We start from the raw sequence: 21,265 nt of genomic DNA, 5'->3' as shown, positions 1-21,265 counted from the left end.
GGGTAAACACTTGAGAGGGACAAGTTTAGCCTCTGGGTATTCTCTTCCTGTGCTTTCTCCCAGGTGAATCTGTCAGGTAAAGACAGCAAGAAGACTTTCACTTGATATGGCTCCTCCATCTTGGATTCCTCCTCCTCCATTGTTTATAATTTATCCAGTCTGTGGTTTCCTGTTACAGCAACCAAATACAGATCAAGCCATAGTCAGTACTAATTTTTATACCAAAATGCCCAGTCATTTTTGTGAGAGTGGAGTCTAACATAGTCCTGTGGCTTTAAAAGGTCTCATATTCAGGGATGGCCCAGGGTCTTCCAATTATTTTGTTTACAAGACACAGAACTCAAGATTGCCCAGGTAATAGGAACAGAAGAACACACATTTGTGGAAACCAAGGGGAATTGGAGCCACCAAATCTCAGGAAGAGAAAACACTTTTGGGGAAGGGGGGGGCAAACACACTTGGGGGTGTCCTAAGGAAGGTGTGTAGACTACCTGTCTATTTTGTGCTCTGGCTTCTCCTCTACTCTGATTAAGCCTTTTCCACTCGTATTCACTTACACAGCATTTATTCTCCATAAGTCATGAGTATAAGTGACTCACTTGAAATGGCCGTGAAGTAGCTGTGGTTCCTGTCCAGTGAAGAACCCGAGGAACCAGGGACCCTAATTTAAGGAAGTATATAGTATGTCCATGAAATAGCTGGTTCTGCTCTTAGGATAGTGGACACATACAGAATTGTGTCTGTGATAGATCATAAACCGCATATCAAAAGTTTGTGAGAGAATATAGATAAATAGCTCTCATAAAGGAAAAGGGCAAGGAAAAGACAAACACTTCAGTTGAAAAATGGACAAGGCTATCAAACCAGCAATTTCTACAGCATTACAAATAGCCAACAAAATGAGGCCTGGTAGACACAGGCAATTATTAAATTCCAAAGAGAACAGCACATGGTGACGTTTTCTGTACCAGTGTAAGAAGGACATTTTTAGAGATGGCAGGGGGTGGCACTCAGTACTACAGGAGGCTGACATCGCTGTCACTGCCGGTAAGCACCAAGAAAACCAACTGGAATTAGGTATATCTGACAATGCTATGAAAAGCCTTAAAATTAGCCAGGTGGCCGTGACTGTAATCCAGCTACTCAGGGGGCTGAGATCTGAGGCTTGCGGTTTGAAGCCAGCCCAGGCAGAAAATTCTCCATGAGATTCTTATCTCCAGTTAACCACTCAAAAACTGAAAGTGGGCCCATGGCTCAAGTGGTAGAGCACTAGCCCTGAACACAAAGAAACTGAGGGACAGTATGCAGGCCCTAAGTTCAAGCCTTACAACTGACAAAAATAAAATATAAAATAAAACGAAGCCTTGAAATTAGGATAAGATGGGGGAGGGTGATGGAAGGGCTTATATTGAGCTCATAAACTGACTTGTTAAGTCAAAATCCCTTTGTACAGCTACTTAAAAATAACAACAACAAATCATATTAAAGCCTTGAAAATAAGTATATCCTGTGACAAAGGGCAGACTCGGAGGACACGTCAGCTGGTATACAAGGAGTACACAGCATTCACTGTCAAGGATGCTGAGCTCCTAGGGACCCAAAGCTGCCTGGATGCTGAGAAAAGAGAGCGCCAAAAGAGATGGGCCAGGCTCTGACTCCTTGGAGCCACATTCTAGAAGAGGAAAGACACATCACAAACCCCAAAACAGACACGAGATGATCTCAGAAAAAGCGGCTTGTAGAAAGTGAGATCAACCAGAAGGAGCGGGAGAGAGGCCTCCATTCAGGTGGGTGTGCTCTGAGGAGGTATGGAAAGAGCTGAACCTTGAAGACCCAGCAGTAAAACCTAGAGTACAAGGTAAGCTGGAAAGGGGATGGCTACATTGTCAGAGGAGGTTAACCAAGGAAGAAGTGAGTAGAGATGCTGCTGTTGTCATGATTAGGCAACGTTAGGGTAGAGAGCTGCGAACACAGATGGATTACAAAACAGTTCACAAAACAGTTTGGACATTATGGTACCAATGGTATGAGGGTACCAAGTCCTGGAGCTTGAACTCAGGGCTTGGGCACTGTCTTTGGACACTTTTTGCACAAGGTTAGTGCTCTGCCACTTAAGCCACAGCACCACTTCCAGCTTTTTCTGTGTAGGTGGTACCTAGGACTCGAACCCAGGGCTTCGTGCATGCTAGGCGAGCATTCTACCACTACGCTGTGCTCCTGGCCATCAATGCTATGTTTTTAAAGTAGTCTGTATGAACTGGGAGAGAGCGCGAGAAGGGGTAACACTGTCAAAAAAGAAATGTACTCTTTACCTGACTGTACCCTCTGTACATCACCTTCATAAAAAAAATTAATCTGTATGGGAAAGGATCTAGGAAAATAAAAAGCAAAGTGTTAAACACTAGTTAACTCTGGTCAGTTGATATTACTGATTGTTTCCTTTTGCTTGCCTATATGTTGTGCTATTTTTTTTTCTTAAGCTTTTTTAGAATAAGAAAAATTGTCATTGTTAGGACTTCATTTGATAGGGTGAGAAATCTAAATCCTACTGGGTTCAAACTTGAGAAATACCTCGTAAATCCATCAGTATCAACTAAGGCAGCCAGTCAGGATGCTTCCAGTAAACTATTGGCCAGGGAAGGCTCTAGGACCTCTGAATCCAGCAGCACTGGCCCAAGGGGAAGTTCTCTCAATGCTAAGCATTCTTTTCAACACCCTGTTTACACCCTGGAGCTTAACAAGGGCCCACCCACAATTCAAAGGTGTATTTTGGGGCCAGGAAATTCTGCCGACATTCCGGAGGAAATATCTGGCTGCCACTCTGAACAAGAATAAGTTCAAAGGCCTGTGGACACGTTAGATCATCCACTGTGGAAACATAACACTAGGCCCAGGTCAGAGCAGAAATAATTGAATTCTTCATCACTGGCTTGGGGCAGGGAAGTGAGCCAAGCATTGCAGTGTACTCTGCAGACTTACCTGGTGACACCTCCAGGATCTTCCTGGCTGGCTTATGGTTCCATTTGATTTGCTTTATCTTATTTTATATTCTCAAGTCTGCCACAGTGCTCCAGCTGAAATGTCTGATATTTTTAAGCAAAAGAAATAGAATACACAGCTCTGTTCCTATGACTGATATCTCTCGGCCGGCCAAGTTGTTCTTTCTATCCACAAGTCACAAGGACAGCATCTATCCCTCCTGGCCCAGTGCCTCTTGGAGTCTGCCCCATTTCCCACATCAAATCTTCCCCAGCCATGCCCTCTTGCCTCCGCTGTGGCTCCTACCATCCCTCACTCATTCTGAACACCATGTTCTATCTCCCTGCTGAAATTACTCATGGCTGCAGGGTCTCCCTGGTGATACCAGCCAATGAACTTGGATTTGGGAGGTCGGGTGGACTTGAGTTCAAGACGCAGCTCTGCTGCTCACGTGGGATTTCCCAAAGATACACATCAACTCTCTGAGAACCTCATGGAAAAATGGTAAACAGCAGTATTCTCTTCAGCATAGGATTATCTGGGAGGACTGAATGGGAAAAAGCACAACAAACCATTTATCCACTCATTTCAGCCTACTGTAATCAGTACAAATTAAAACACAGACAGTAACAGATCTTGGTGAGGGTGTGAAAAAAAATCAGACCTGCTGAAGGCATGGAACCTGGGTTTGGCCACTTAGGAAACCACTGTGGCAGCTCCTGGAAATTACAGGTTAGCCTCTGACCCCACAATTTCCTTCCTGAATAAAACCTCAAGAGAAAAGAAAAAGCATACATCCATACAAAATCTTGCATGTGAAACGTTCACTATGTCAGTTTTCACAACTTTCCAACAGTAGAAACAACTCAAATGTCCACTGACTGATGGACAAAGCGTCGTTTTGCTCCAGGATGGCTCACTGTTCAGTTACAAAGAGGAATGAAGAGCTAGCACATCACAACACAGACAAACCCTGAAAGCATCGTGCTAGAAGTCCCAGAAGTACTCTGATTATATGGTATTGATCATATAAAATTTCCCAAAGGAAAAGTTCACAGGGACAGGGCTGAGGGAGGGGTTGGAGGCAGCTGCCGGGGTGGGGGCAGGGGGAGGCAGAGGGGAAGGGGAAGAACTCTCCCAGGGGACAACTATGTTCTGTAATTACACCACAATAGTGTGTGACTCTGTTCAAAACCACTGAAAGAATGAATTTTATGGTAGACGAATTATGTCTCAATAAAGTGCTTTTTAAAATTTTTAAAGCACTTAGCATATTCTGGTACATGGCAGACACTCAAAAATGTTAGTTATATATTATTATTTTTGACCTCCAACATAACGTCCTGTTGACACGTGTTCCAGATTCCCTGAGACCACGCTTTCTTCAGCCTGTGTGTTAGTCAGGTGTGTGACCACAAGAGGTACCGACAGGCCCATTCTCCTGTGGGCTGGGAGGAAGAAAGCAGCACTTCACTTCCAGCTGGGACCCTGAAGACTAGACAGAGCTCATGTTCTGACCTGGCCTGGCTGTGCCCAGGGCACAGTGCTGGGGACAGAGTGGCCCATAGTGGTAGGCAGGTGTACTATTAAGTACTGACGACTTTTACTCTCTTATAAAGCTTCCTGGGCTGCTGTGGCTCACACCTGTAATCCTGGCTACTCAAGATGAAATCTGACGATTGTGGTTCAAAGCCAGCTTGGACAGAAAAGTCCCCATGAGACTTTTAGCTCCAATTAACCACTCAAAAACTGGAAGTGAAGCTGTGACTCAAAGTGGTAGAGCACTAGCCTTGAACAAAAGAGCTCTAGGACAGTTCCCAGGCCCTGAGTTCAAGCCCCACAACCACCACCAACAACAAAAAATTTGAAAGCTTAAGACACACATACAATACCACCACACAAACAACCAAGCTGCAGACCTCAAACAATGCTGATAGGACTCAGTAATCACCAAGAAAAAGAAATACTCCACAGAGGAATGGCACATGATACCAAAAAAGCCATTTGAATAGCCAGAGGTAGCACAGCATTCATAGTATCGTTTGGCTTTTCTTTTTGCAATGAATATAGTATTTTCATTCTTTAAGAGCTTTTCTAAGTCTTCAGTACCATGTGTCTCCCTGCTGTAGCATCTGAGACTGAGAGGAAACTTCTTGTGGATGTGACATCTGCTGCATGGAAAAAGACAGACGGAGTTGCTGTGCACAAGACTAGACTAAGACGGCCTTTAATCCCTGCTAAAGTCAGCATAGCTCCATGCTGACTGTAATCTGGGCCAACCACCTCTCCCCACATCCCCAATCCTTTTCCTCCTGGGCCAGACTAGCAGAGAACACAGTAGCTCAAAATGTGACTCAGTCCTGCTTCACTCAGCAGTATCTGGGTGCCCTGGGGCACCTTCCTTACCCTTTCTGATCCTCAATTTTTGGCTCTTGATAGAAACAACAGATTCTCCCTCATGTGGTGGCAATAAGAATGGTGAGAAACAAGGCAGTCAAGTGTTTTATCCAGGACCTATATACCCAGCCATCACGTGCCCCTAGCAAACATGGGTGGCTGTGGTGTTAGATCAAAAGCATCACTACCCCCTCCTGCCACCTCGTGCCCCTGGTGAAAGTGGGCGGTGGTGCTGTTGGATTGGAAGCACCGTTTGCTTTCCACAGCCAGGTAGATCCTCTCTATACATCAGCCATCACCAGGGCCCACTCATCCCTCCCAATCACAATCTTTACTTTTCTCCCTGCAAATATTGACAAAGCACTCCTGCTCTGGCCGTGAACACACACAGATGGGAGCCCTGTCCCTTCTGAGGGTGATGGCACACAGGTAAGGGGAGGCAGCAGCGAGGGAAGTGGTAGAGCCGGATGGCCTGGCTGTGAACCCAGCTGGGCCACATGGGTTCCCTTCTCGGCTTTCTTACTTGTATGGAGTGAGAGCACAAAGCAGAGGTGCCTCGCACTGTGGGGAAAGTGCAGCTTAGCGGAGCTCCAGGGTAGGGAAAGAAAGATGAGATTTGTTTGGACATCACCAGAACCACAACAGAGGGGAGGCCCAGCCAGCCAGGGGGGTGTCAGGAAGGTCAGAGGTGGGGTGGGAGGTTCGTGGGCTGAGCTGTGGGCCATGCAGGGGAAAAGGCTGGTTGTGTCCATGATGGTACGAGTTCAGATTTGCTCCAAGGAAGCAAGGTGGAGAGGAAGAAGGAGGATAGCTGGAGGAAGCTGGGTAGGGATGCTGAAGGAGGAGTGCTGGTGGGGTGGGGAGGTGCTGTGGCTAGGACAAAAGTGAGATTTGTACCGAAGAAACTTTCAGGCAGGGAGCTGGGAGGCCTCTGGGCTCTGTGGTGGCAGGTTCAGAAGAGGGGCAGGGAGGAGCTGGGACTGATCTTGGGGTTGGTGGAGGTGGCTGCTAGCCACAACCCACTCATGGGCATCTTGTCAACCGGAAGTAGGAATGTAGACCCAATGCAAGCTGAGGAATGGGCAGCCAGGTGCAGGAGGACCTGGTTGCCACCACACATGGGGGGACAAGCAGGCAGTAGAGGAGGCTGTGCTGTCCCCCCCATGGGGAGGTACTAAAGAGGGGAGAGGAGAGACAGGAGAGCAGAACACAGGGAGAAAACCCAGAAGGGGTTACAGAAGTCTAGGGGTAGCCTAAGAAACACTGCAACAATACAGGAAGAAAACAAAAGGCAGGGCTGGGAGCGTTGCCTAGTGGGAGAGTGCTTGCCTAGCATGCGTGAAGCTCTGGGTTCGATTCCTCAGTACCAGACACACAGAAAACGCTAGAAGTGGTGCTGTGGTTCAAGTGATGGAGTGACAGCCTTGAGAAAGCTCAAGGACAATGCCCAGGCCCTGAGTTCAAGCCCCAAGACCAGCAAAAAAAAAAAAGACAAGAAAACATAAGGAAATAACAAGGTTATAAAGTAATATGTAGAACAGAATACACACACACACACACACACACACACACACACACACACACACGCACACACCCTAGAAGGACACAGAATAAAATGTTAGTGGTGGCTCTGGTCTGAGTGGCAGGCTTAGGGGCCACTTGTCTTTACTGTGAATAGTCAACCTTGGATGGAGATAAGAGGACTAGGAGGAAGCCCTGGGTGGGACAGTCAGAAGGGCTGGAGCCAGCGCAGAGCTGGAGCCATCGGGGACAAGCATCCAGAGGCCAGCCGGAGCCATGGAGCTGGTGTTGGACAAAAAGGTGTTTTTGTGGCGAGTGGAGAAGGGAGAGACTAACAGAGCAAGGGAGGATTGAGCACGGCGACCACAGGTAGGGGAGTGGGTGGGATGCATGGGGGGGAAGCTGCGGATGGGGGTTCTGCCCCCCTCTGCCTGGAAGTATGAGCCCACTCGGGTGGGCACTCCATCAGACACATTCTAGCACACAACCTACACATTTTAGCACATGGCGGAGCCTTAATACAACTCTAGAGCTTGACAGAATCCCCCTTTGGGCCCAGGAGGTTGGTGATAAAACAAAAAGACCAGGCAGCTCTGGAAGCCGACAGAAGTGCTCGTTTGCAGGTACCACATGTAGTTGGAGATCTTGGAGACACTGGACATCTGAGTGTCTTTTATGTTTTGCTTCTGTGCGTGTGTGTGTGTGTGTGTGTGTGTGTGTGTGTGTGTGTGTGTGTGTGTGTGCGCGCGCGCACATGCATGCTTGAACTCGTGTTATCATTTTGGTTTTATGCTCAAGGCTGGAGTCCACCACTTGAGTCACAGCTCCAGTTCCCCCAAGGCGTAAAGAACGAAAAGGAAGGAAGCCCTTCCATTGGAGCTAAAGCAATTGACCTCCAAGCAGTCCCAACCAAACGGTGCCAGTTCTAGGTAAGCCTCCAACAAGGAGGCAATTCCCCTTACTGTGTCACGTTTGTGCTTGTCAGCTTAGCAGAATTATAAAGTGATGATCCTAGGGTCATCCCAAACCCCCGTGAACCTACCCAGCGCCCCAAAACTTGGGAAAGGAGCTAGCCTGCGTACTGGTACAGGCCCTGCCTTCCAGTGTAGATATCACTTGTCTCCATCTCTCCACCATGACCACCCTGGAGGCTCTGAGTGTCTCCCTGGTGTGAAGAACCTCAGAAGAAACTCCACAAGACAAGGAGAGCAGGCAGAATTGAAGTGTAGTGACATAAGAGAAGCTGAACCCGTGCTGTTCATGAGTCATGCTCAGTGACAGGAGACAAGAACGCAAAGGAGATGAACTGGCCTGTGTGGCTAAGTCACTCTTCTTATTTACTCTATTACTCAGCTCTCAAACCACACTGCTGGCTGTAATTGCATTTCAATTCATGTTTAACACAAACATAACTTAGCTGGATGTTGGCATCCAATATCCCAGGCACACAAAGGCAGAAGAGAAAAGAGACAGCAGATTAGATTCAGAAAGCATCCCTCACATGCCTGGTGGAGTCTGACCCACCCAGGCCCTGCGCTGGGCACAGGGGTACAGCTCTGTGGAGGCCCCTGGGCCACGGCCTGCAGAGGCTCAGTGACAAGGAGAGACACGTTCACCCACAGCTGGGATGAGTGCTAAGAGCTGCAACAGAAGAAAGCAGAGTTGTTATCAGAACCCAGAGCCAGAACAGAACTCCAGGAGAAGAGGAGAGGTGTGCGTGTGTGAGTGTGTGTGTGAGTGTGTGTGTGTATGTATGTGTGTGTGTGCACACACAAACACAGATGGCAAAGCACCTGAAGCTGTGTGGACCCCCCTCAAGGGGGTCCGGGGTCTATGGAAGATGAGTTCAGCCATAGACACCCCTTAGATAAGCACCTGGTGAGTGCTACTGAGGTACTGAGCATCCACTAGAGAGTTAAACAAGGCCAGTACCAATAGCTCACACCTGTCATCGTAGTTATTTGACAGGTGGAGATCAGGAAGATCACAGTTCAAGGTCAGCCTGGGGAAAAGTTCATAAGACTCCATCTCAGCTAATAGCACCTCAGATGACATGTCGGTCCTGGCACTACAAGGGGCAGGGTGGGGTGGGGGGAGGGCTGAGATTGGGAGAACCACGGTTCTAGGGCAAGCCTAGGGGGAAAAAAGTTCACAAACCCGCATCTCCATAGAAAAGCTGGGTGTAGTGGCTTATATCTGCCATCCTAGCTATGGTGGGAGGAATAAAGAAGAGACTGTGGCCCACACAAGCCGGCTATGTCTCAAAAATAACCAGAGCAACTAGGGAGAAAAAAGTAGTTGAGTACTTGCCTAGCAAGCATGAAACCCTGAGTTCAAAGAAACACAGTACCGCTTTAAAAAGAAGTTGAAAATGAGTTAGAAGCTGGGTGTAGGTGGTAGAACAGTAGTCTTGAGCTGAAGGACTCAAGGACAGTACCCAGGCCCAGAGTTCAAGCCCCACAATCGACCAAAAAAGAAAAAAAAGCCAAGGAAAAGATTCTGAAAGAAACCAGACCTCCCCCTCACCAAGAGTAAACACTAAAAGGAAAAATAGAGAGCTAGAAAATGAAAACTAGTCCACATGAGCAGAGGTGGCCAGTGGCTTTCTGTGGCTGCAGTTAGCAACATGAGGGAAGCACTGCCAAGGCGTGAGGGAACACCTGTGGCGATGGCCACAGCGACAGTGGTTTCACGGAGAACAAGTAGATATGCCCTCATGCACATGAGCTCTGTGCGGTTATGAAATGTCAACTAGGTCCCGATACAGCTACAAAAAAAACTCCACACCCACGGAAACCAAAGTCAAACACATCCCCAGGACTGGCGGGGGAGGGCCAGCCTCTTACTGGGTACAGGATATCCTTTGCAGGTGACAGCAATGCTGAGGAATGAGGGGAGGTGGCAGCTCCACGTGTAGGGAATGCTCTCTGCCACTAGAATGGCTTACTTTCTATGATATAAATAATTTTAACGTCAAGTTTTAGAAAATCAAGGAACAACCAACTGCAAATTTTTCAAAATCCTCATGCTATAACGTACAATATTTGAAAGTACAATACAGGAATAAGCTCAATAGATTCATGAAACAGAATGAGGAATAGGTCCAATAGATTCATGACACAGAATACAGCCTAGGAAATGTCCCTCTTTGGGGCCTGAGCACATATCACCCTGCAAGAAGATTTCTCGATGCCTTTACCAGACTCCTTTCTAAATCAAGTGAAGCCTGTAGGCCTCAACTTATAAGGACAACACTGTGAGTTTGTCATAACACAGTACAAAAGCTAGAGTAGAGGGCCGGGAGTTTGGCCTAGTGGTAGAGTGCTTGCCTAGCATGCACAAAGACCTGGGATCGATTCCTTGGTACCACATACTTAGAAAAAGCCAGAAGTGGTGCTGAGGCTCAAGTGGTAGAGCTCTAGCCTTGAGAAAAATCCAAGGACAGTGCTCAGGCCCTGAGCTTAATCCCAGGACTGGCAAAAAAAAAAAAAAAAAAAAAAAAGCTAGCGTAGGATAAGGCCATGCTGTGCTGTTAGACGTAGAATCTGACTATACTTGAGTGTTAGGAGATCCCAGGTCAGGGCACAGCAAACCCATAGGTTGTTAGGTGCTTAGGGAATGGCCACAGATTTAGGGGAATAAATAAGATGGACTCCATCTGCTATTGTACTTCAAAATATAGATCTAGATATGTAAAAGGCCAAATCAATAAGATGAAATGGTAGACAAAAATATACAGTATTTCTATTGTCCTTGGGTCAGAATTTTTTATTTCCCTGTATTTAAAAAAAAACTTGAACACAAACATTTATGTTCTGATTTAGAGATAAGTTGCAAAGAATTTCTTTATACTTTGTCCTCAGATTTTCCATGATCTATATATTATATGTATACATTTCTATGTAATCTGTGTGCATGTGATTTCTTTTTCAGGTGCTTGTTGGTATGCTAAGTCCTCCTCAGTGCACTGTATATGGAGGTGCACGGTCTCGTGGTAGTGTAGTCGGATTCTACTTCTAACAGCATAGCATGGCCTTAACATTCCACCGCAGCTTTTCGGCCACATTGACAAAGTCACAGTGTTGCTTGCTGTTTATGGTGAAGTGTTTTTCAAAAGCTGTCTGGCAGTAACCTACTAGACTCTTCAATGTGCACCCCCTTTCAGCTACCAGCATGCACCCACATTTATGTACAGGGGTGTTCTCCATAGACTGAAAGGAACAATCTCAGGCCTCCTTGCAGGACAGTGGTTAGTAAGTCACTGTAGACTAAAAAGAAGAGGTTGGTCTTGCACTGATAGCTTACACCTGTAGTTTTGGCAACCCAGAAAGCTGAGATCTAAGGATTGTGGTTCAAGGACAGCCCAGGTAGGAAAGGACGTGAGACTCTTTTTTTTTTTTTTTTTTGCCAGTCTTGGGCTTGAGCTCAGGGCCTGAGCACTGTCCTTGGGTTTTCCCAAGGCTAGAGCACTTGAGCCTCAGCACCACTTCCCGCTTTTTTTTTTCTATGTATGTGGTACCGAGGAATTGAACCCGGGTCTTCATGCATACTAGGCAAGCACTTTAACCACTAGGCCAAACTCCCGACCAGGACGTGAGACTCTTATCTCCAATAAACTACCAAAAAGCCAGGATAAAGCTGTGGCTCAAATGGTAGTGCACCAGCCATGATCAGAAAAGCCAAGGAACCACACGTAAGCCTTGAAGACAAGCCTCAGGATTAGCACAGGAAAAAAAAAAAAAAAAAGAGGTTGGGTTCAAAGTCATGATGGAAAAAGACTTCCTATATGAAAAGCAGTTCAAGGACATTATTGGTTGCATCTAAGTATATAAATAGCAAGAGCAGCTAAGAGGACCACTCAGTCCATTATTGCTCTTAGGACTTCAAGAATGCGAAGTCTGACCACAATTCCATGCAGAAAGTTGTGACGAGCCCTCACTTTACAGACAAGAAAGGCCCTAAGAGGCCAAGTAACTGCCCCAAAGCCACACAGCTTTGAATTCACCTAGAAATGCAGAGTCTAAGCTTTTAACCAGTAATCTATGCAGCCTCTCTGGAAGCAGGTATTTGAGAATGTTATGGAAAAAGGATTGGAAGGATGTGGACATACTAACAGCAGACAGTAGAATACTGGTGAAGTTAAAACAAGCCTTTCCAAAGATATGGACTAACAATGATGTGTGGGTGGAGGAAGGAGTGGGCCGACTGGACGGCTGCCTGCTCCCCTGACTTTTCCCTATTTGGAGTATGGTATAGTGAGCTAGGTCTTCGAGCTTGCTTCTCAAGTCCCCAGCTCCAACTACCACCATTCTTCTGGCCCACGTGACTGCCCCTCCTGTGAATGGCCTTTTAGTACTATAAGCACGAACCCCAAAACGAAGGAAGAAGGCCATGAGGCACCGTTTGAATCATTGCCAAGTCATTAATGAGCACATACTGGCAGAAGGCTGAATATAGATGCTTTGGAAAGATTTCTGATGGGCTAAGAAATACGCACATTCTCTGGTTAATCCTAAATTAACATAAAATTAGAGTAAAGCATCAACTTTTCCCTGTTTCACCCACTAAATACAACTCAGAGCCCAGGGCATTACATGAAAGGCGAGCAAACAGGCAAGACCAGCCAGTGGACTCAGGACCCAGAACAACAGAGGCCCCACAAAGGCCAGCTTTCAAGTGGGCAGCCTAGCACCCACACCCCTCTACTCTGACTAAACATCACATAAGTAGTCCACTTTCTATGGTTGATAACCCAATACTGTAGACAGAGTAAGTTTTATTGAGAAGTGTATGTTGGCTCTTGGTTCAGAGGATCCAGGGTTGAGGGGCTGCATCTGGTGATGGCTTTCTTGCTGGCGAGTTAGTGAGTCCTAAGGTGATGCAGAAGACCAGGGAGAGAGGGGGTGGGGGGGAAATCTTCTGTTCCCCTCCTTTTTCCTTCTTCTCCCCACAGTATTAATATTATTGTTTTGTGGTACTGGAGTTGGAACATCGGGGCCTTGAGCTTACCAAGCAATGGATCCACCACTGACACATGCCTGCAGCCCATTTTTCTCACTCTTGTAAAAGAAAGCCACACAACTCCTCACATGTCTCTACCCCCAGGACCTCACCTACTTCCCAGCCTTTCCCAATGGCCTCCACCTCTAAAAACAACCTCTCAGTTTGATCAAATTTCCATCTTCTTAATATCTTCCATGAAGCTTTGGGGGAACACACTGGAACTACATCCAAACCAAAGCACATAAAGAAGAACCAAACTGAAATTTTAGAACTGAATAATACAGTAACTGAAATGAACTCAATGGTCAGGCTTGAGAAGAGACTGAGAGACAAGACAGAAACCATGAGCTGGAAGACAGAATAGAGATTGCTCAATGTGAACAATATGGGGGGAAAAAAGCATAACAAAAACAAGACTAACACCTCAGAGACCTAGGGGACAATAAGAGAAGCAACATTGGGTCATAGGAGTTCCACAAGAATTGCTACAACTTCCAAAATTTGGCAAAAAGCATAAAAAGCTAAAAAGAAAGTATCTGACAAGATAAATCTATAACCAAATACATTATAGTCAAACTTCTGAAAAATTAAGACAAAAATGGAAAGTAGTGAGGATGAAGTTATATCTTTCTTTCTCTTTTCTTTCTTTCTTTTCTTGTAGGTCGTGGAGCTTGACCTCCAGGCCTGTGTGCTGTCTGAGGGCTTTTGATCCATAGTGCCACTTCTGGTTTTCTAGTGATTAATTGGAGATAAGAGTCTCACAGACTTTACTACCCACACTGGCTTTGAACCATGATCCTTAGATCTCAGCCTCCTGGGTAGCTAGGATTACAAGCATGACTCACAAGTGCCCAGCAAGAAATGACATCTTAGAGTGGGGACAAAACTACCCATATGACAACAGGTCTCTCAGTAGACACTGTACTGACCATAAGAAAGAGCACAACATCATATTTCCAATGCTAAAAATTGTCAACTAGGCATTCTACAGCCAGTATCATTCTCTTTGGGAATAAAAGTAAAATGAAGATATTTTGAGATAGAGAAGAAAAGACACATGGTAAGAAAATAACTATGAGCAAGAAATATAAATGTGTTTTCCTCTTGAACTTCCTAAATGATGTCTGATGGCAGAATCAAAAGTTGTACCACTGGCCTGACATGGTTATATGTGTTAATATAGTAAATACTTAAGAATATTTTGAATTGTCAGTGAGGGATGGTAAAGGCAGACAAAGCTGAGTAAGAGTTCACGACATCATTTGAATTGGCCTAATGATATTGCTAGACAATTGTTTTAATAAAAAAAATTTAATTTTAAGAGCTGATAGCTCTTGCCTACTATTCTAGCTACTCAGGATGCTGAGATCTGGAGTTTGAAATTATCCCAGACAGAAAAGTTTTCTAGACTATATATCTCCAAAACAACTAGCAACAGTTCAGGCAGTAGAGTGTCAGCTGAGTGAACAAGACCTGGTTCAAACGCCAGTACCAAAAACAAACAAACACACACACATAAGCAGAAACACACACAAACACATACATACATACATACACACACACTCACACACACTCACACACACACACACACACCCCTCATTCCTAGTGTGAACACTAAAAAAAGAAAAAAAAACTATACAGAGATAACACTAAAAACGAAGAAATAACCATTTATAACAGCCAAGACAAAATTCTAACAAATGCTCAACTAATGCACAAAAATGTATGAAAGAGAAAACAAAACAAAGAATACATAATAACCAGAAATTAAACAACAATAAAAAATATAAGCTCTAAACATAGCAATAATTAGACTAAGTATAAGTGACACAAATACACCAATTAAAAGATTGGCAGAGTAGATTATAGTAAACATGGTTAACAATATAGTCATAACTATATCTACATAATTAATATGGGTTAACTACTACCTGTCCATAAATAGATTAATTCAAATACGATGCAACAGGTAGGATGAAAGTAAAAGAATGGGTAAAGCTATACTAGGCAAAAGGAAATAGTACTAGCTATATTGAAATAAATAAAATAGACCTCAGGGATAATAAAATTAAAAGACAGACTGTCACGTAATTATAAAAGTCAGTCCACCAAGAGCACATAGTGTTCTGAAAGCACCATTCCGCGGTCCTGAAAAATACATGTGAAACAAAATCAGAAAGAAATAAAAAGAAAGAGAACCCCACCATTTACAGTCGGAGACCTCAACAAACCTCTCTCAAAAATTGACCAAAGTGGACAAAAAGAATCAACAAGGACATACAGAAGAACACAAGAACACTAGCAGCTAATAGATTCTAATCATTTAGGAAACATGCCACTCAATAGCGTTAGAATGTATGTTTTCTTCAAGTATCCTTAAAACATATACCTATATATGGGTTATAGAAACTTCTATACATTTTTTTTTGCCAGTCCTGGGGCTTGAACTCAGGGCTGAGCACTGTCCTTGGGCTTTCTCAAGGCTACAGCTCTGCTACTTAAGCCCCAGATTTTTTCTATGGATGAATCAAACCTGAGTCTTCGTGCATGTTAGACAAGCCACTAGGCCAAACGCCCAGCCCGACAAATTTTATGAACTGAAGCAATTCAGAATGTATTCTCCAATCACAATGTAATCAAGTTAGAAATTAATACAAATGTTACAGAAAAATCCCCAAATACTTAGAGATTAAAAAACAATCTATGGGTCAAAGATGTGTAAGAGGAAAATTAAAAATATATTAAAAGGAATTAATGTAAATATAACATGAAAGCTTGTAAGACATAATGAAAGTAGCACTGAAAGAGAATTTACAAAACAAAATGTACATATGAGGAGAAGCTGGAGGTATGGTTCAAGTTGTAGCACATCTTCCTAGCCTTCCACAAGGCCTTGAGCTCAAATTCCAATACAGCCCCCCCCAAAAGAATATTAGGAAAATCTAAAACCAGTAATCATCCTCAAGAACCTAGTAGAAGCAGGAAGAAAATAATAATAAAGAACAGAAATCATTGGAATGGAAAACAGAAAAACGATGGAGAAAACAAAACAATGGAGAAAACAAAACAAATGGCTGATTTTTTTTGAAAATAGCAATACAAGTATCAAACTTGTTGGAAATCTGACAAAGAAGATAGAATTATCTCGATAAATGGATGACAGATGGATAGATAGGTAAATGGATAAATAGATATAAAACATCACAGATTCTGTAAGACATCAAGAATGCTATGAATAATTCTACAAGTGACTTAGAGGAAACAAACCAAATTCCTCAAAAGAAAAAAAAAGTGACTACAAGTCACCAAATATAAAACTGGTTATATGAATAGCCTAAAACTAGTAAGGAATTGAATTTGAAATTTAAAAACATTCAAAGCATAAATCTTCAGACCCAGGAGGCACAGTGGAGAATCCTTCTGGGATTACACCACACATAAACAAAAAAAAAGCTACCTCAGATTAACACCCTTCATAGAGATGCAAAATATTAGCAAAATGATTTCAGCAACAAACAAAAGAATCATATAGCATGACCGTGTAGGATTCATTCTAAGAATGCAAGGCTGGTTCAACATTCAAAATTCAAACGACTCTCCCTGCACCTCCAAAATCAATCAACCCACATATTAATGTGATAGAGAAAAAAAATCATGTGATCATTCAGTTGACACTGCTGACAAAATTCAACAGTGATGTATAATAAAATCCCACCCAAACCACATTACTGGCTCTTGCCCAGGCTCTCCCATGCCTGCACAGCATGGCATGGTACTACTTCTCTTGGCAACTCTGAGTAACAACTCATTTTTAAGTAGCAATCCTCTCCTATACCACACAGTAATAAGCACAAGATTCAGGTATGCGGTAAAACAGAAACACACTCGACCTTCACTGTGTCCATACCAATACAGTGGTGGCATTGTGGCTGTGCGACTATATGAAAACTTGAGTAAATGGGTAAATGCATAAGCTGGACCTCTTTGCATTACTTTTACCAGTGCATGTAAATCTAAGATAAAAGAAAGAAAACCTAAACCACTTCCCCCTCATTCATTTCTAATCTAATAAGCTGAGGTTATTCCAACAGACCTATCTAAAGGCCTCGGACAGAAGGAAGGTGTGGAGGAAACCAAGAGTGAGAACAGAAGACTTTGGGTCCCTGCTGGCTCTAGAGATGTGAGAGGTGCGAGGCTGGGGGCGTGGAGAACCCAGAACACAAGGCCAGACCTCCACAGCCAGGCTCCGGAAGCCACTGTTCCTTACAGAGCCATCCAGATTCCTGGTCTGGGCATCTTCCCAACTCCTGGAGGCCAGGCACTGTCTCGCTGGGCCATGTGCACATCCTCTCACGACCAGCCCTGCACCCAACACGTCACAGAGGTTTGCCAACACAGGCCACCCGTAACAGGCCTGAGGGCTGATCATAAAAGCATTTTCCATGTTTTTAGTAAATCTCTGTGTAATATGTTTTCTATCAAAACAAAAAAGGAGGAACACCTGGTGCCTTTTAGCCAAACAAGCTGCGGTATTGAAAATAAACCAAGTCTGCGTGTGGCGATTTCTCTAGTCAGGAAGGAAGGAACCATGTGCAGAGGGGACAGGGACTACAAGTCACTGCTGCTGCCCTGGTCTCACCTGCTGTGGGGGGATGGGCGGGCACTTACTGTCCTCCAGCCGGGAGGCCCAGCGTGGTTTTCCTGTCCCCTTGCCACCTCTCACCACAACTTCAGCTTTCTGGAGATCCATGTGACTGCACTCATTAGACCAGCTGCATGGCTGTGGCTCAAGCTTTCCACTTGATATCTACCATATGCTGTTAACAAGATACGGCTCCCCTCCTCCCAAGTGCTTATCAGGGCTTTTAACTCCTTGAGCACTATATAAAAGTGCAAGCCTGCTTAAGTAGACTCCTTTCATTTTCTTTTACTCATCTTTTCCCACCGACCCTCATATCTGACAGCTCAAGAGCTGAGCTCTCATTATCCAGAAAATTCCTAACTCACCTGGGCATATAGGTTATACAAGTCCAAAGGTTTTGTTGCTTCTTTTTTCTGAGGTATTAAAATTTCAACTTGGGACCTTGTGCCTACCAAGAAGGTGCTCTACTACTTGAACCATAGCCCCACCAACCCCTATTTTGCTTCAGGTATCTTGCAAATATGATCTCACACTTTTGCCCAGGCCAGCCTGGACTCTGATCCTCCTATTTATGCTTCCTATATAGCTAGGATGACAGGCATGCCCTTATCATGTCCATCTTTTTATTAGTTGAGGTGAGGTTTCATCAACTTTTTGTTGGGTTGGCCTCAAACTATAATCCTCACAAGAACTCCCTTTTGAGTAGCTAGAATGACTAGCATTTGCCAAGTTCAGGTCCAAGGGTTTCAATATTTGAAGAGAGAATGGGCGGGGGGAGGTAGGGAGGGGAGGAGAAGAGGTGGGAAGAGAGAGAAAGGAGGGAGGGGCAGTGCTGGCTTTCAGGACAACAAATCCATGCTGTCCAGGGAGGTAATGTGATAGTCAGATGCCCCGATCAAGGTTTGCTTCCAAAAGCTTTTATCTGACAGGGCTCTGCTTCCTGATCCCTCTCTCTCATGAGACAGCCATCTCTCCCCATGTGTCCACTTGCCCTCACTGTGGGTTCCTTCCCACAAGCAAAACTTGCTTAAAGAGCAAAGAGGAGAGGGCTCTCAAGAGGTCACATGATGTCTAGATGCTACTTCCCCTTGTCTCCTTTCCTCAGAGGCAGCCATGTTTGAAATGGAACTGAGGTTCCCACAGCAGAACAGCAGCCTGAGTAAAAAAGACAGGCAAGAGCTCTTGGCCCTGAGTTCAAGATCCAGTACAAGCACAAGGGTTATTCGTGCTCAGCCTCTTATTGTGTCATAAATATGCTCTCCAAGAACCACTGGAGTCATAATTATAGACATGAAAATAAAGAATTGTCTCGGGGAGGCAGATTATCTCAGGAAGCAATTGCCTCAGTCTTCTGCAGAAGACTGCACCAGCAGCCCAAATCCAAACACACAGGCAGGTGCTCCCTGTTTATCCTAACAGCAGGCCCTGCTGCTCTGATTAGATTGGTTGAGCTCAGGTTCACAACCTTCTCATGATTGGCTAGTTTGAACAGAGTAAAATGTATTTATAGAAGGTGACTTTGAAATAAGATTACCAGTACACAAGTAATCTCAAAATATACTCACACCCTCTGCTATTTCTTGAATAATGTAAGTAGTGTCTTAATTCCCATCTTGAAAAGAAAGCATGTTTAAGACAAAATCTTGCATCTCAAAGACCCTTCCTTATCCCAAAGCAGCTCCTCTTTCCTTAACCAGAGCCAAGTCACCAGGCCAAATCAGGGACTTTTAGGCAACACATGTTGACAGAATAAAAACTTTTTCTCATAGCTGCTACCTTAATCCTGCATGGTTGCTTTCTCCACCCATCCACAGTGGGCACAGGCTCAGCCCGAATTCTGTGTGCTCTCTCTCTGGGTGGGTGGGTTGTACCCAGTCCACCATATCTGATGATGAACTGCAGCCCTCTCCCAGGCCTCAGACCAACATGTCCCAAATTAACCCTCTCTGTCTTCTTGTCCTCACCTACCTGGGTGCCTGGGCCCCTAGAATATGTGTCCACTCAGCTGCCCACAGGAAAACCCTGTGTCCCCCTGATCCCTACCTTCCTCTCTCCCCACCCAGCTCCCAGCATTCAATTTGCCTTCTGCCAAAGAATGTATATCTGGGTTCCTTCCCCTTTCTCAGTTAAGGGCTCAGTGTGGGACCAGCAACTCAATGTCTTAACTCACCAGTTATTTCCTTGCTAAGCAGTATGCAAATGCCTGAAAACACAAATTAAACTGAGAACCCTTTCCTCCGAATCCTTTCCTCACTCTCCCGTGCTCCACCTAATAATTACAAGGCTAGATTGAGTTCTGGCCTCATCCATCCTCCTTTGACCTTTTACTATGGAAGTCAACATCCCAGGATGCAGGACGTCCAATACAAAAGTCAAAGGTCAAAAATCCCCAAAACCAACAAACAAACAAACAAGCTCCACTCAGGGAAAGTCCTAATAAGGAAAACTGGGTTTGGAAGGATGAGTAATTTTATTTTAACAAAGACAGAGACAAAGAGACAGAGAGAGAGGGAGAGGGAGAGAGAGGGAGAGGGAGAGGGAGAGGGAGAAGAATGGAAGCCTCTTGGAAATCTACAAAAGTGGGCTCGGATACATTACTGCAGCTATGCATACACATGTTTAGAAAGGCACCACTCTTGAGGGACCCGGAAATCAAAGCTAAATTCTGTGAGGAGGATTTGTAGCACAAGGTACTTCTTGGGGCCTCACAATTCTTGAAAAACCGACCATGCACCGATGATGCAACTGTTCATGTTTCCTTTGACAAATGTCAGGCTCTTGCCACACAGAGTCATTATGACAGACACTGTGGATCACAAGGACCACAAGCCCTGCTGACCTCTGCCAGTGGGGATTTGTATCCTGGCCACCCTGAGATCTGAGCATGGGACTTCAAGAAAGAGGAGGCCAAGTCAATTTAAGACCACAGACAGAGATAGTAAATTGAGAAGTTTACCAAATAATCTGCAGCCTCCACCCCTTGCCGAAAAAGCTTCGCCTGGCTGGAGAGAAGAGAAGTTGTGTAAATTCAGTGTTTCTAAATGAACCTTTGGTATCTTTGCTCTTCCAGCAGCCAGGAATGCCTAAACCTATTTTAAAACAGTTGTGAAATGCAGGGCCAGCAATCCAGCTGGTGCCTGACACTCAGGACTGAAGGGTCACTGTACTTGGGGCCAGACCTCTGGGGAATAAGATGTTTATCTGAGAAGAGACCAGGGGCCAGAACAAAGAGAGAGCTCCCACCGCTCTCCCTGAAGGCTGGATAATTACCAGGCGCACTAGCTCCAGCCCTTGCCCTGCTCACCTTCCACTAAAATGCATGGTACAGCATGATCGTGAAATGTGCTTATTAATTTTACTCATTTGACACTGTGCTCTTCTGCCCTGAGCTAGATGTTAGGAGAAAATGATAGGGATGGATTGTGCCCCTGTCAGGCTTACCAAGACTTTCAGAAAACCAAACTCTCAAAGGCCATCTGCCACCCACTCTCTGAGTGCTTATGATGACCCCAGAGGTAAAAACTGAATGTCACAGATACTGATGGACAGGAAAATGGCAGGACCAAACGCAGAGCTCGAACTCCCTTCCAGCGCTCCCAGGAAAGGGACCCAGAACTCCATCTTCCTAGACCCGGACATCCCAACCCTGCCTTGATTCACAACGATGTGCTGCCTCAGACCTAATTCATCAAAAGACACTTTGGCTTCTCAAGTCAGGAACGT

General features: G+C 44.9%; 1 protein-coding gene and 1 long non-coding RNA gene across 2 annotated transcripts in view; one reads left to right on the top strand and one right to left on the bottom strand.

Moving 5' to 3' along the window:
• Positions 1–21,265, bottom strand: part of Mvb12b (multivesicular body subunit 12B) — a 141,279-nt gene that overhangs the window by 102,685 nt on the left and 17,329 nt on the right. The gene's annotated exons all lie outside the window — the stretch shown is intronic.
• Positions 7,098–17,350, top strand: LOC150065965 (uncharacterized). Its single transcript, XR_016534999.1, has 2 exons — positions 7,098–7,266; positions 16,992–17,350. It is a non-coding gene; the product is annotated as an uncharacterized LOC150065965 (long non-coding RNA).

Source organism: Megascapheus bottae, chromosome 3, assembly GCF_031878675.1.
Source record: "Megascapheus bottae isolate mThoBot1 chromosome 3, mThoBot2.hap1, whole genome shotgun sequence".
NCBI lineage: Eukaryota > Metazoa > Chordata > Mammalia > Rodentia > Geomyidae > Megascapheus > Megascapheus bottae.
This window is presented reverse-complemented; position numbering and strand designations above follow the sequence as displayed.